General features: G+C 36.3%; 1 long non-coding RNA gene across 3 annotated transcripts in view; it reads left to right on the top strand.

Moving 5' to 3' along the window:
* LOC144578972 (uncharacterized) overlaps positions 1 to 14,175 on the top strand; it is a 202,746-nt gene that overhangs the window by 42,047 nt on the left and 146,524 nt on the right. The window lies entirely within an intron of this gene.

Raw genomic sequence — 14,175 nt, 5'->3', positions numbered from 1 at the left:
CTCACAAAGTCCAGTATCCATCCTCCCCTTTCAACTGACTTCATTAGATAGAGATGAGAAAGGAATAAATTTTACTTGTGATTAGCCATTTTTATCTAGTGTTGTTTTTTAAGAAGATTTTTTTCTACTCTAACAAAACAATTACTTCAGTAGTAGACTGTTCTAACTTACTTGTATATTAGCATTTGTGCATATGGGTTCTACATAAAAATAGAAAGAAGGACACTTGTAGGTGCAGGCGTACCTTGGCAATATTGTGGGTTCAGTTTTAGACCACCATAATGAAGTGAATATTGCAATAAAGCAAGTCACACAACTTTTTTGTTTTCCTAGTGTGTATAAAAGTTATGCTTATCCTATATTGTAATTTATTAGATGTGCAATAAGAAGTGTGTCTAGAAATCAATGTATGTACATTAATTTTATAATACTTTATTACTAAAAGTGCTAATGATCTTCTGAGCCTCCAGCAGTTGCAATCTTTTTGCTAGTGGAAAGACTTGCCTCAATGACTGCTGATTGATCAGAGTAGTGGTTGCAAAACATTGAAGTAGCTATGATAATTTCTTAAAGTAAGTGAGAAATGGAGGAAACTGACATGATTGAAGTTAATGTGAAATGTCTATTTGCCAAGTGGTATAATGATGTGAGATGTTGTATGGTGGAATGATTGCCCTTGAAATGGAAGGTGGGCAACTACTGCAATGCAACAGAACCAGAAGTGAAAAAGACAGATTGAGGCATAGAACAAGGAAGTTTGCTGCATAGATTGACACTTCCTTTCAGGAAAGATTTCCGTATAGCATTTGATGGTGTTTGAAAGCATGTTACACACATTAGAACATTTTTTTCAAAATTGGAGTCAATCATCTTAAACTCTGGCCCTTCCTTATAACTAGGTTTAGATAATATTCCAAATTTTTAATTATTATTTCAACAGTGTTCACAGCATCTTCACCAGTCGATTTTGTATCAGGCAAGCAAGTTTTTTGTTTATCCATAAGAAGAAATCCCAACTTTGTTAAAGATTTGCCATGAGATTTCAGCTATTTAATCACATCTTCATGCTCCACTTATAATACTAATTTTCTTATTATTTCCACCATGTCTGCAGTTACTTCATCTACTGATGTCTTAAACCTCTCAAAGGCCTCCATGGGGATTGGAATTGACTTCTTCCAAGCTCTTGTAAATGTTGATATTTTGACTTCCTTCTATGAATCACAAATATTCTTAATGGCATCCAGAATAGTGAATCCTTTCCAGAAACTTTGCAATGCACTTTGGTCAGATTAATCAGAGGAATTATTATCTTTAATAGCTACAACATTAGCAAACAAATTTTTCTAAAAATTAGACTTGAAAGTAAAAATTCCACTTGATCCATGAACTGGAGAATGGATGTTCTGTAATCCCACATGAAAACAACACTACTTTCCATGTGCATTTTCATCAGATGTCTTGGGTAACCAGGTGCATTATCACTGAGCAGTAATATTTTGAAATGAATCTTTTCTGAACAATAGTTCTCAACAGTAGGCATAAAATATAGGAAGAGTAAATCTAGCACAAGGGTTTTTTAATAAGAATTGGCTTCAATTTAAAGTCTCTAGCTGCCTTAGCCCCTAACAACAGAATCACCTCCACTTTTGAAGCCAGGCATTGACCTCTCCTCTTCAGCTATGGAAGTCCTTGATGGCATCTTATTCTAATAGAAGGCTATTTTGTCTACATAGAAAATCTGTTTTTTAATGTGGCCACCTTCATGAATGATCTTAGCTAGATCTTCTAGGTAACATTTCAGCTTCTACATCAGCACTTTGGGCTTCATCTTGCACTTTCATGTTTGGTGCTTTTAAAAGCTTCTTTCCTTTTAAACCTCATGAATCAACCTTTGCTAATTTTCATCTTTTCTTCTGCAGCTTCCTCGGGTCTCTCATCCTTCATAGAATTAAAGAGAGTTAGGGTCATGCTGTGTTTTAGGCTTAAGGGGAATGGTTGTGGCTGGTTTGATCTTTTATACAGACCACTGAAACTGTATCCATATCAACAATAAGGCTTTTTCACTTTGTTATTATTCTGAAGTTTTTCCGCTGTAACACTTCTAATTTCCTTCATAATCTTTTCCTTTGCATTCACAACTTGGCAACTTGTTTGATGCAAGAGGCCTAGCTTTTGGCCTATCTTGGCTTTAAACCAGCCCTCCTGATTAAGCTCACTCATTTCTAGCTTTCAGTTTAAAGTCAGGAGACAAATGACACCTCCTTTTACACAAATATAGGCTATTTTAGGATTCTTTTTTTTTTTTTTTTTTTTTGAGACGGAGTTTCGCTCGTTACCCAGGCTGGAGTGTGCAATGGCGCAATCTCGGCTCACCACAACCTCCGCCCCCGGGTTCAGGCAATTCTCTTGCCTCAGCCTCCTGAGTAGCTGGGATTACAGGCATGTGCCACCATGCCCAGCTACTTTTTTGTATTTTTAGTAGAGACGGAGTTTCACCATGTCGACCAGGATTGTGTCAATCTCTTGACCTCGTGATCCACCGCCTTGGCCTCCCAAAGTGCTGGGATTACAGGTGTGAGCCACCACGCCCGGCCTAGGATTCTTAATTGGCTTGATTTTAACAACAATGTCTCATGGAATAGTAAAGCCCAAGGAGAGGGATAGAGACAGAGCAATGGCTGGTCAGTGAAGCAGTCAGAACACAGACAACATTACTCAATTATGTTTACTTTCTTATGTGGGTGTGGTTGTAGTGCTCCCAAACAATTACAATGGTAACACTAAGAATCACTGATCATAGATAACCATAACATATAATAATAATGAAGCTTGTAATATTGCAAGAGATGTCACAATGTGACTCAGAGAAACAAACTGAACACATGCTTTTGGCAAAATGGAGCTGATTGACTTGTTCAGTTTGGGGTTTCCTGAGACTCTGTATTTGTAGAACACATAATTTTTACAAGTGCAATAAGTGGAAGAACAGTAAAACAAACTCTACTTGTATTTATGAAAGAGTAACTAGAAATAAAATCATTAAACCAAAGTAGAAAATGGAAACTGCATCTACAAAATTGGTACAGTTCAAGAGTATGGACTACATTAGAGAAAATGGACTATCATATAGGTAGGACAGTCAGATATGGTAAAAAATAAAGCATGCTTTTATTAGTAATTTTGTAGAAACTTCTGTTTAGCTTGATGAAATCATGCTTTGACCAACCAAGGGAATATGGCAGATTGCCATATTGGTAGGTTCACATGGAAGCTGTTCCAAGGAAATTGGAAGTTATGAGGTAGAATATTGGAAAGTGTTAAAGTCTTCACAGAATAAAAGGATTTAAGAGACTTGGAATATGATGCCATAGAAGAAAACTAAGGCAGTTGCTGTAGAGGAAGATCAAGACAGTTGGTAGGGAGACTAAGCACACTTAAAAAAAAGGGGGATACTTACAGGAGGTGGAGAACATGTTTCTAAAGTCTGGATCACTGAAAATATGGACAGTATTATGAGATGGTATAGAAGTATATGAGACACACACACACACACACACACGCACACACACACACAGAGTTTGAGCTTAATCCTGTTATTTGTTATTTGGGGAGGGGAAATAATTATGACTGGTAGAAATAAGCTTTGATCTGGAAGAATATTCTAGTAAGAGATGGAGTCAGCAGTTCATATGGTGAGTGATTAAGTTGTGGCTGGAGTACACATAGTTCAATAGTAGCAGTAAGCACACACATAAGAGACATATGGTCCTCTTGACAAAGGCATAAGCATAACGAAGTGAAAAATACACTACTGTAGCATTTATACAATATTCTTCTTTGAAAAATAAAACTGCCTTTTCTTGGGGGATTGGTAGTCTTAAGTTTCATGGTACAAAAATATAAGACTCTGAAATTACAAGTACCATATAAATCTTTGACAAAATAAATAAATAAATTGCAAATATGTTTTGCTGAGGTGATGAGAATTTTTCTGGAGATGAATAGGGAGAGGAGAGTATATAAAAGAACAAATGTTGGGCATATAAAATCTTGGAATACTTAGTAACCATTTGAAGCAAAATGACAGTAAAACACAAATTTTAAAAAATTATTTCAATATCTTTGGGGTACAAGTGATTTTTGGTTACACGGATGATTTATATAATGGTGAATTCTGAGGTTTTAATGCACTTGTCACTTGAGTAGTGTATGTTGTATGCAATATGTAATTTTTTTCTATACCTCCCTTCGTTTTTCTTCCTCTCCTGAGTCTCCAAAATCTATTATATCACTCTGTATGCCTTTGTGTAATCATAGCTTACCTCCCACCTATAAGTGAGAAAATATGGTATTTTGTTTTTCATTCCTGAGTTACTTCACTTAGAACAATGGCCTCTAGCTCCATCCAAATTGCTGCAAAAGACATTATTTTGTTTCTATTTATCACTGAGTAGTATTTCATCATGCACATATACCACATTTTCCATATCCACTCATTGATTGATGAGCACTATGGTTGTTTCCATATCATTGCAGTTGTAAATTGTATAAGTGTCTAGACAGCTAAAAACAAAATAATTAAAAGATTATCTAATATAAAATTTTAATTTATTTAGCTGTTTTAATATAGTTTTTCCTGGACACCAAAGTCTTCAGTACAATTTTATTACTACTTTGTATGAAATATTTTTGGGAATGGGTAGAGTTTTAGGAAGTTCCACATTTTCTCATCTCAGTCAGTAAAAACATTGATCTAAAAATAAAAGGCCTGGAAGCAATTCACTAGATGCAGAATTCACCATGAAATCTTGATTCTTCAGAAACCTGGGAGAGGAATTCAGATTCCTGTGCACCATGGAACATGGATTCAGGGAAATATCATATATAGATTTACAGAAGCAAAGAGGCCCTTGCTAGTATATGACTTACAGAAATTGAATCACCCAAGCCAGCATTGCAGATTTGAACTTGCACTCTATTCAATGGCCCAGCACTTCCTGTGGCCTTCAATGGCCAAACACTCCCTGTGGCCTTCAGTCGCGATGTCTCAAGCACTACTCACTAACACCTTGTAAAGTTGTTACTACTCTCATCCTCACTTTGAGAACTTAAAGTACAATTTTTAAAAAATGATAGAAGAAGGGAAGATGAATATACTATTAATGTTCATATATTAATAAAGCCTTGCTAACTGAAGATTAAAAAAAAGATGGGGGCATAACCCAGTCTGGCTCAGGAAGGGGGCAGTCTCTGCACTTTTGCTGTAACTATGGGAAAAGAGGCATGGCTGTCATTCTGCTGCAATTTCTAAGCTGTAAGTATCAGCCCGCTGCTGCCAGTGGCTATAATTGCCACTAAATGAGAAAAGCCTGAGACGAACTAATAAATTCTCTGTCTGTTAAAAAAAAAAAAGAAAGAAAGAAAGAAACAGAAAGTTACTTAGAAAGATTGAGTAACTTGCCAAACTTAAATGCTGGTAATTAACAAAATCAGGATTTGAACCAAGGTTTCTCTGTCTACAAATGCTACTAGCATAACAACTACATTCAAGAGTTTTCTTAAATATTATTAAATACACACGTGCAGTCACATGGACATTTAGTCTTACTTTCATAGGAATCAAATAAAACTACCTTATATACACATATTTTTTCATTTATTGAGAATCATATAAAATGTCGATCAGTTAATGTTTATTAAATATACTCTATGACCAACTCTAGGCTAGAAACTTTTGTATATGCAGCTTTTTATTCTGTTTATCTGCAAAGTCCTGATCCATAATCAGTGGCATATGTGCTTTCAATTATGTCAGTGCTACTGATGGATATTCATTGTTCTATTTAAAGTAACTGTTGGAACAGTAAGCTTCACTGTGTTCATGGTATTTCACACTTAATTGGGGTACAATAAACTGTGCATCACAAGGATCAACTACCAACTTTAGCTTTACTTAGCAAGACAGGAAATTATAAAATTTTATTATGAGACAACTGTCTCTAATATCATAGACATAAACACAATCAGTTAAGAATCAAGATGAAAATAGAAATTTTCAAATAATTTCATTCTTTACACAAATATTTATTAATTGCATAGTAGATGCCAGATATTAGAGTTAAAAATACAACAATGAACAAAACAAAAAAACACTGCCCTCTTGTAGTTTACATTTTAGTGAAATATATCTGTCTTCAGTACATTTATTAAAGGACAGCGGTATAGTGGCAAACATAAGGGGTCTGCAACAGATCACTTGTTAATATTGGTACCTTTTCTTAGACTTGATATTCTTAGCTACACAACAAGAAAACCTGTATGAAGAACATTTAAGGGGTTAATTACAGGGTAATATGTGCATGTTTAGTATACAAGGAAGAATTTAATTATCTTTCCAGACATTGTTTTTTGAGCTAATATTGAGGAGCATTACTAATTCAGTGATACATAACAACCGGTATCATTAAACATCCTTTTGTCATAGGTTCTAGTGGGCTATTCTTTGCAGAAATGTTAGAAGCTCCTATTTATTTCATTTTAGGAATATGAAATACATGACTTTGATACATGACTGTCACTGGGCTCCCACAGGGCTAATACTCTAGGAGTGAAAAATAGATTTTCCACAATTACAAAGAATTTGATGTTAAAGAAATTCACACAAAGGATATCAGACTTCTGTTACTATGCATCAAGCATCTGATTCTTGAGTCAAAAGCATGCTGTAGTGAAAACACTGAGTGGTGATGAGTCGGAAGTTTCATCTTATTCATAAATACATAATTTCAAACCATGTGATCCTCATTTAATCACTTTTCTCCACAAACTGTTTCCTCATCTGTAAATTGAGGGCAATATTTCTGCATCCATAGATTAGAGAACTGTTCTGCAGATCAGTTGAAAAATTATGTAAAATTATCTGAACACTGCTCTCTAAATATTAGATTGCTTGGCACACAGCAGGATTCAATAAATATGTGCTGACTGAAAGATTTTATTATCACTTTTGCATACAGACTGAAGTGTTTTAATTCATTGTAGACACAGTGAACTAGTATGTGAAGGTAAGAGGGTGGCTCATTTATATTTGACAGATAATCAGATTGTACTACCCAGTTTAATTATATATCTTCAAGGGGAGCTGAAGTTATGAAAGAAAATGAAGAGCAACTCTCAAGGTTGTTAGTCTACCCATAAACACTTATCATAAAAAGTGGAAATCTGAACTATTTTAAGTTCAGTGCAGAAAATGGAACCAAGTTGGGATACATTCTCACCATGGAAGCTCTAATCTTTTGTATTACTACTCTTAATAAATATTTTATAAGTATTAAATAAATACAAGTAAGTAAAAAATACACATTTTATGGAAATAGAAAATCTTTTGGACCACATGTGACTAAACAGTGAAATCAATAAAAAGAGCAGTTGTTAAAGTAATAATTCTGATGTTATTTTCAATCATATCATAGTTATAGTATTGACCATAGGCAGAATACATAATGGAAATAAAAAAATCAAGTTGCCTAATCAGCAGTAGGGTTTCATTGTAACTTTTTTGTTTCATAAAATCACTATATCTCCCTATATTGATGAGATATTTTTTCCCTAAAATTATTATTTTATAATGTATTATAATAAGTATTATAATTATAATTAATTTATTATTTTATGTAATAATATGTTATATTATAATTATTAATAATATAATATATTATAATTAATAATATATTATTTTATGAGATATTTTTTCATGAAATTATTTTCATAAAATTATTACCATAATATTTTTCATAAAATTGCTACATCTCCCTATATTGATGAGATACTTTTTTTTTCCTGAGTTATAGTCTCAACCAGAATTCTGATGGCTAAGATATTTGATTACTCAGGTAGTCTGAAATCCCAAAATTCCAATTTCTAGAATTTCAACCCCAAGATGATCCTTAATGGGAATTTGCTATTCAGCCTTCAGATAATATTCATTTGAAACATTAAGAATCTACTTGAAATGAAATAAATTGAAAAGATTCTCTGAGCTTAAGTCAGCAGACACTGCTTTTTATGCTGAATTTAGGGACCATGTTTAATCAGACAGCATACTCCTCAGGCACCAACTAAATTTTGACAATTCTTCCTATTTAGTTTAATCTACTTTAACAGAAACTTATTCTGTGGCTCCTAGGTGTAATATTCTCCATACCTTTTCATTAAAGTGATGAGATAGGAAAATGCCTGAATGGCTTTTTTAAAGTAAATTAGTTTAGATGGTAAAGAAAAATACAGATAAATTACAGTGAAAGATACTGCTATAACTCTGAGTGGTGGAACATATAGAAACTTCAGGAATGAAGAGAGTCATCCTGGCATGTAAAAGATAGGTGAATGTGGGTAAGCAGATATGATTTATTGGAGAAGAGTCTACTTATATTGAGCAGGTAAGCTGTGCAGAGATCCATACTAGATTGACAATAGTTTCAGATAAGGAGGTGAGTAATGAGGCTGAAAAATGGGAATGGGGACAAAAGAACAGTGTGTTTCTAGAAGAATCAGAAAAGAGTATGCAGAAGGCATTCAAATTGAAACATCTATGTATCTATCTATATCTATATATCTATATATCTATATATCTATATCTATCTATATATATATATATATATATAAAAGTGCTAGTTAGTGTGACTTTGAGAGTGATTTGTGGGCCAGTGCCTTTCTATCAGATGATAGCATTCTTTGATGAGATAAAAGAGAAAATGAGAGTCAACATTTTCAAACCCTTATAGCTGTTTGACAGAGCACTTTTGTATCTATTAGGTCTAATACTTTAAAAAATGATGTTTGTGGGATCCCAAGATGGCAGAATAAGAGGCAGCTCCAGAAAGCAGCTCCCAGCAAGAGAGACACAGAAGCCAAGTGGTCTCCACAATTCCAAACGAGGTACCAGGTGCATCTTGTGGGTCTGGTTGGAAAGTGGATATAAACCAAATAGGGCAAGTTGCAGCAAGGGGCACTGCCCAGCCCAGGAGGAGCACGCAACCAAATGGAGGACCGGGGGATCTCCCCCTCTGGGTCTTTGGTTCAGTTACAGTTCTCTACCCTAGCCCTCTACAAACCACAGAACAGGAGATCTTCGCTGGGCTGAAAAGCCTTAGCAAGCTTCCTGAACAGGGCAGAACAGCAACTTTGGCCCTGGGGCTGTCAGCATAGATCTAGGCGGAAGCACTGGCTATGCTGAGAAAGCCAAAACGCCAGTGGGACAGAGCTACCCACCCCTTAGTAAGAAGGGGAATAGAATGCAGGGAAACAGCCCAAATGGCAGGACAGTTACTCCTACCACTGCACAAAGTCCAGCAGGCCAAAAAACTCTCACTCCAGAGTCAGACACCAAGAACATCAGTTAGAGAGTGACCAGGAACACTCCAGCTTGGCAGGCAAAATGGAAGCCACCATTGCAGAAAATGGCTTAATTTTCCTAAGTAAATAAAAGATGCAGCAGCTCCACTGAATCTGTGGCAGCTCAGCAGCGCATCCACAGGCAGGCAAAGGAAAAGCTGCCCGCTCCCCCCCCGCCCCGCCCCGGCCACCGCAAGTGGCTACCTGAGACCAAACTACATAAATCCCAGAGATAGGAAGAAACCAGTGCAAGAATAATGAAACCGCCAAAAACCAGAACATCTCTCCCCCACCATGAGTTCATGACTCCTCACCAACAAGGGAACAAAGCGGGATAAAGAACGAATTTGAGAAAGTGACAGAAGCAGGCTTCAGAAGGTGGGTAATAACAAACTTCTCTGAGTTAAAGGAACGTGTTCTATCCCAATGCAAAGAAACTTAAAACCTTGAAAAAAGGTGAGATGAAATGCTAACTAGATTAACCAGCTTAGAGAAGAACATAAACAACTTGATGGAGCTGAAAAACACAGCACAAGAACTTCTTGACACATACACAATTTCAATAGCTGAATAGATCAAGTAGAAGAAAGGATATCAGAGATTGAAGATGAAATCAATGAAATAAAACAAGGAGGCAAGAAAAGAGAACAAAGAGTGCAAAGAAATGAACAAAGCCTTCAAAAAATATGGGATTACGTGAAAAGACCTAATCTATGCCTGATCGGGGTACTGGAAGATGACGGGGAGAATGAATCCAAGCAGGAAAACACTCTTCAGGATATTATCCAGGAGAACTTCCCCAACCTTAAGGCAGGCCAACATTCAAATACAGGAAATACAGAGAACACCACAACAATACTCCTGTAGAAGAGCAACCCCAAGGCACATAATCATCAGGTCACCAGGGTTGAAATGAAGGAAAAAATACTAAGGGCAGCCAGAGAGAAAGGTTGGGTCACCCACAAAGGGAAGCACATCAGATTCACTGTGGATCTCTTGGCAGAAACCCTACAAGCCAGAAGAGAGTGTGGGCCAATATTCAACATCCTTAAAGAAAATAACTTTTAACCTATAATTTTATATCCAGCCAAACTAAGCTTCAAAGTGAAGGAGAAATGAAATCGTTTATGGACAAGCAATTGCTGAGGGACTTTGTCACTACCAGACTTACCCTGCAAGAGCTCCTGAAGGAAGCACTAAACACAGAAAGGAAAAACCAGTACCAGCCACTGCAAAAAAGAACCAAATGGTAAAAACCAATGATGCAATGAAGAAATTACACCAACCAAAGGGCAAAACAACCAACTAGAAATAAAATGGCAGGATCAAATTCATACATAACAATATTAACATTAAATGTAAATGGACTAAATACCCAAATCAAAAGACAAAGACTGGTAAATTGGATAAAAAGCAAAGACCACCAGTGTGCTGTATTCAGGAGACCCATCTCATGTGCAAAGACACACATAGACTCAAAATAAAGGGATGGAAGAAGATTTTCCAAGCAAATGAAGAGTAAAAAAAAGCAGGGGTGGCAATTCTCTGATAAAACGAACTTTAAACCAACAAAAATCAAAAGAGACAAAGAAGGGCATTACATAATGGTAAAAGGATCAAAACAACAAGAAGAGCTAACAGTCCTAAATATATATGCACCCAATACAGGAGCACCTAGATACTTAAGGCAAGTCCTTAATGACCTACAAAGAGACTTAGACACCCACACAATAATAGTGGGAGAATTTAACACTCCACTGTAAATATTAGTCTGGCTAAAAGATGATAAAGGGGAAATCACCACCAATTCCACAGAAATACAAACTACCATCAGAGATTACTACAGACAACTCTGTGAACACAAACCAGTAAATGCGGAAGAAATGGATAAATTCCTGGACACTTGCAGTCTCCCAAGACTAAACCAGGAGGAAGCTGAATCCCTGAATAGACCAATAACAAGGGCTGAAGTTAAGGCAGAAATTAATAGCCTACCGACTAAGAAAAGCCCATGTCCGGACGGATTTATTGCCGAATTTTACCAGACTTACAAAGAGGAGCTGATGCCATTCCTTCTGAATCTATTCCAAACAAAACAAAAAAGAGGGAATCCTCCCCAACTCATTTTATGATACCAACATCATCCTAATACCAAAACACAGCAGAGGTGCAACTAAAAAAGAAAACTTCAGGCCAATACCCATGATGAATGTCGACACAAAAATCTTCAATAATATACTGGCAAACAGAATGCAACAGAAAATCAAAAAGCTTATTCATCATGATCAAGTAGGCTTCATCCCAGGGATGCAAGTCTGGTTCAACATATGCAAGTCTATAAATGTAATCCATCACCTAAACAGAACCAAAGACAAAAACCACATGATTAACTCAATAGATGCAGAAAAGGCCTTCAACAAAATTCAACAGCAGTTTATGCTAAAAACCCTCAATAAACTAGGCATTGATGGTACGTATCACAAAATAATGAAAGCTATTTATGAAAAACCCACAGCCAATATCATACTGAATGGGCAAAAACTGGAAGCACTCCCTTTGAAATCTGGCACAAGACAAAGACACCCTCTCTCACCACTCCTATTCAATATAGTATTGTAAGTTCTATCCAGGAAAATCAGGCAAGAGAAAGAAACAGAGTATTCAAATAGGAAAGGAGGGAGTCAAGTCGTCTCTATTTGCAGATGACATGCCTGTATATTTAGAAGACCCCATCGCCTCAACCCAAAATCTCCTGAAACTGATAAGCAAGTTCAGCAAAGTCTCAGGATATAAAATCAATGTGCAGGAATCACAAGCATTTCTCTACACCAATAACAGACAAGCACAGAGCCAAATAAAAAATGAACTCCCATTTACAATTGCTACAAAGAGAATCAAATATCTAGGAATACAACTAATAAAGGATGTAAAGGACATGTTCAAGGAGAACTACAAACTCCACTGCTCAATGAAATAAGAGAGGACACAAACAGATGGAAAAAATTCCCATGCTTATTGTTGGGAAGAATCAACATTGTGAAAATGGCCATCTGCCCAAAGTAATTTATAGATTCAATGCCATCCCCATCAAGCTACTTTTGACTTTCTTCACAGAACTGGAAAAAACCATCTTAAACTTCATATGGAACCAAAAGAGAGCCTGCATAGCAAAACAATTCTAAGCAAAAAGAACAAAGCAGGAAGCATCACACTGCCTGACTTCAAACTATACTGCAAGTCCACAGTAATCAAAACAGCATGGTATTGGTACCAAAACAGAGACATAGAACAATGGAACAGAACAGATGCTTCCAATCAATACCACACATCGACAAACATCTGATCTTTGACAATCCTGAGTAAAACAAGCAATGGGGAAAGGATCCCCTGTTTAATAAATGGTGTTGGAAAGACTGTCTAGCCATGTGCAGAAAGCAGAAACTGGACCCATTCCTGACACCTTACACTAAAATTAATTCCAGATGGATTAAAGATTTAAACACAATATCTGACACCATAAAAACCCTGGAAGAAACCCTAGGCAAAACCATTCAGGACATAGGCATAAGCAAGGACTTCATGACTAAAACACCAAAAGCAATGGCAACAAAAGCCATAATAGACAAATGAGACCTAATTAAACTCCATAGCTCCTGTTCAGCAAAGGAGACAATCATTAGAGTGAACTGGAAACCAACAGAATAGGAAAAAATTTTTGCAATCTACCCATCTGGCAAAGGGCTAATATCCAGTATCTTCGAAGAACTAAAACAGATTTACAAGAAAAACAAACAAACCCATTCAAAAGTGGATGAAGGATATGAACAAACACTTTACAAAAGAAGACATCCATGAGGCCAACAAACATCAAAAAATGCTTATCATCACTGGTCATTAGAGAAATGCAAATCAAAACCACCTTGAGATACCACCTCACACCAGTTAGAATGGTAATCATTAAAAAATCTGGAGACAACAGATGCTGGAGAGGATGTAGAGAAATAAGAACACTTTTACACTGTTGGTGGGAGTGTAAATTAGTTCAACCATTGTGGAAAACAGTGCAGTGATTCCTCAAGGACCTAGGAATAGAAATACCATTTGACCCAGCAATTCTATTAGTGGGTATATACCCAAAGAATTATAAATTTTTTTATTGTAAAGACACATGGACACATATGTTGATTGTGGCACTGTTTACAATAGCAAAGACCTGGAACCAACCCAAATGTCCATCATCCATAGACTGGATAAAGAAAATGTGGCACACATACACCATGGGATACTACGTAGCCATAAAAAACGATGAGTTTGTGTCCTTCATAGGGACATGGATGAATCTGGAAACCATCATTCTCAGCAAACTGACACAAGAACAGAAAATCAAACACCACATTTCTCATTCATAGATGGGTGTTGAACAGTTAGAACACGTGGACACAGGGAGAGGAGCATCACACACTGAGGTCAGTAAGAGGGGCTAGGGGAAGGACAGTGGGGTGGGGAGAATGGGGTGGGATAATGAAGGGAAAAATACGGGATATAGGTAATGGGGGGATAAAGGCAGCAAACCATTTTGCCATGTATGTATCTATGCAAGAATCCTGCATGATCTGCACATGTACCCCAGAACCCAAATTACAATTTAAAAAAAAGCAAAAATAAAAAATGGTGTTTGTAGTTTACATGTATTTTTTAAATTTTATCTTTCTGCTAATTTATTTTAATGGCTTTTTATAAAAGTATTAGTCCATGATGGATTTGGAGAGAACCTCCTCC

The sequence above is a fragment of the Callithrix jacchus genome, chromosome 1 (assembly GCF_049354715.1).
Source record: "Callithrix jacchus isolate 240 chromosome 1, calJac240_pri, whole genome shotgun sequence".
NCBI lineage: Eukaryota > Metazoa > Chordata > Mammalia > Primates > Cebidae > Callithrix > Callithrix jacchus.
The sequence above is the reverse complement of the archived record's forward strand: the minus strand, read 5'-3'. Positions and strand labels throughout refer to the sequence as shown.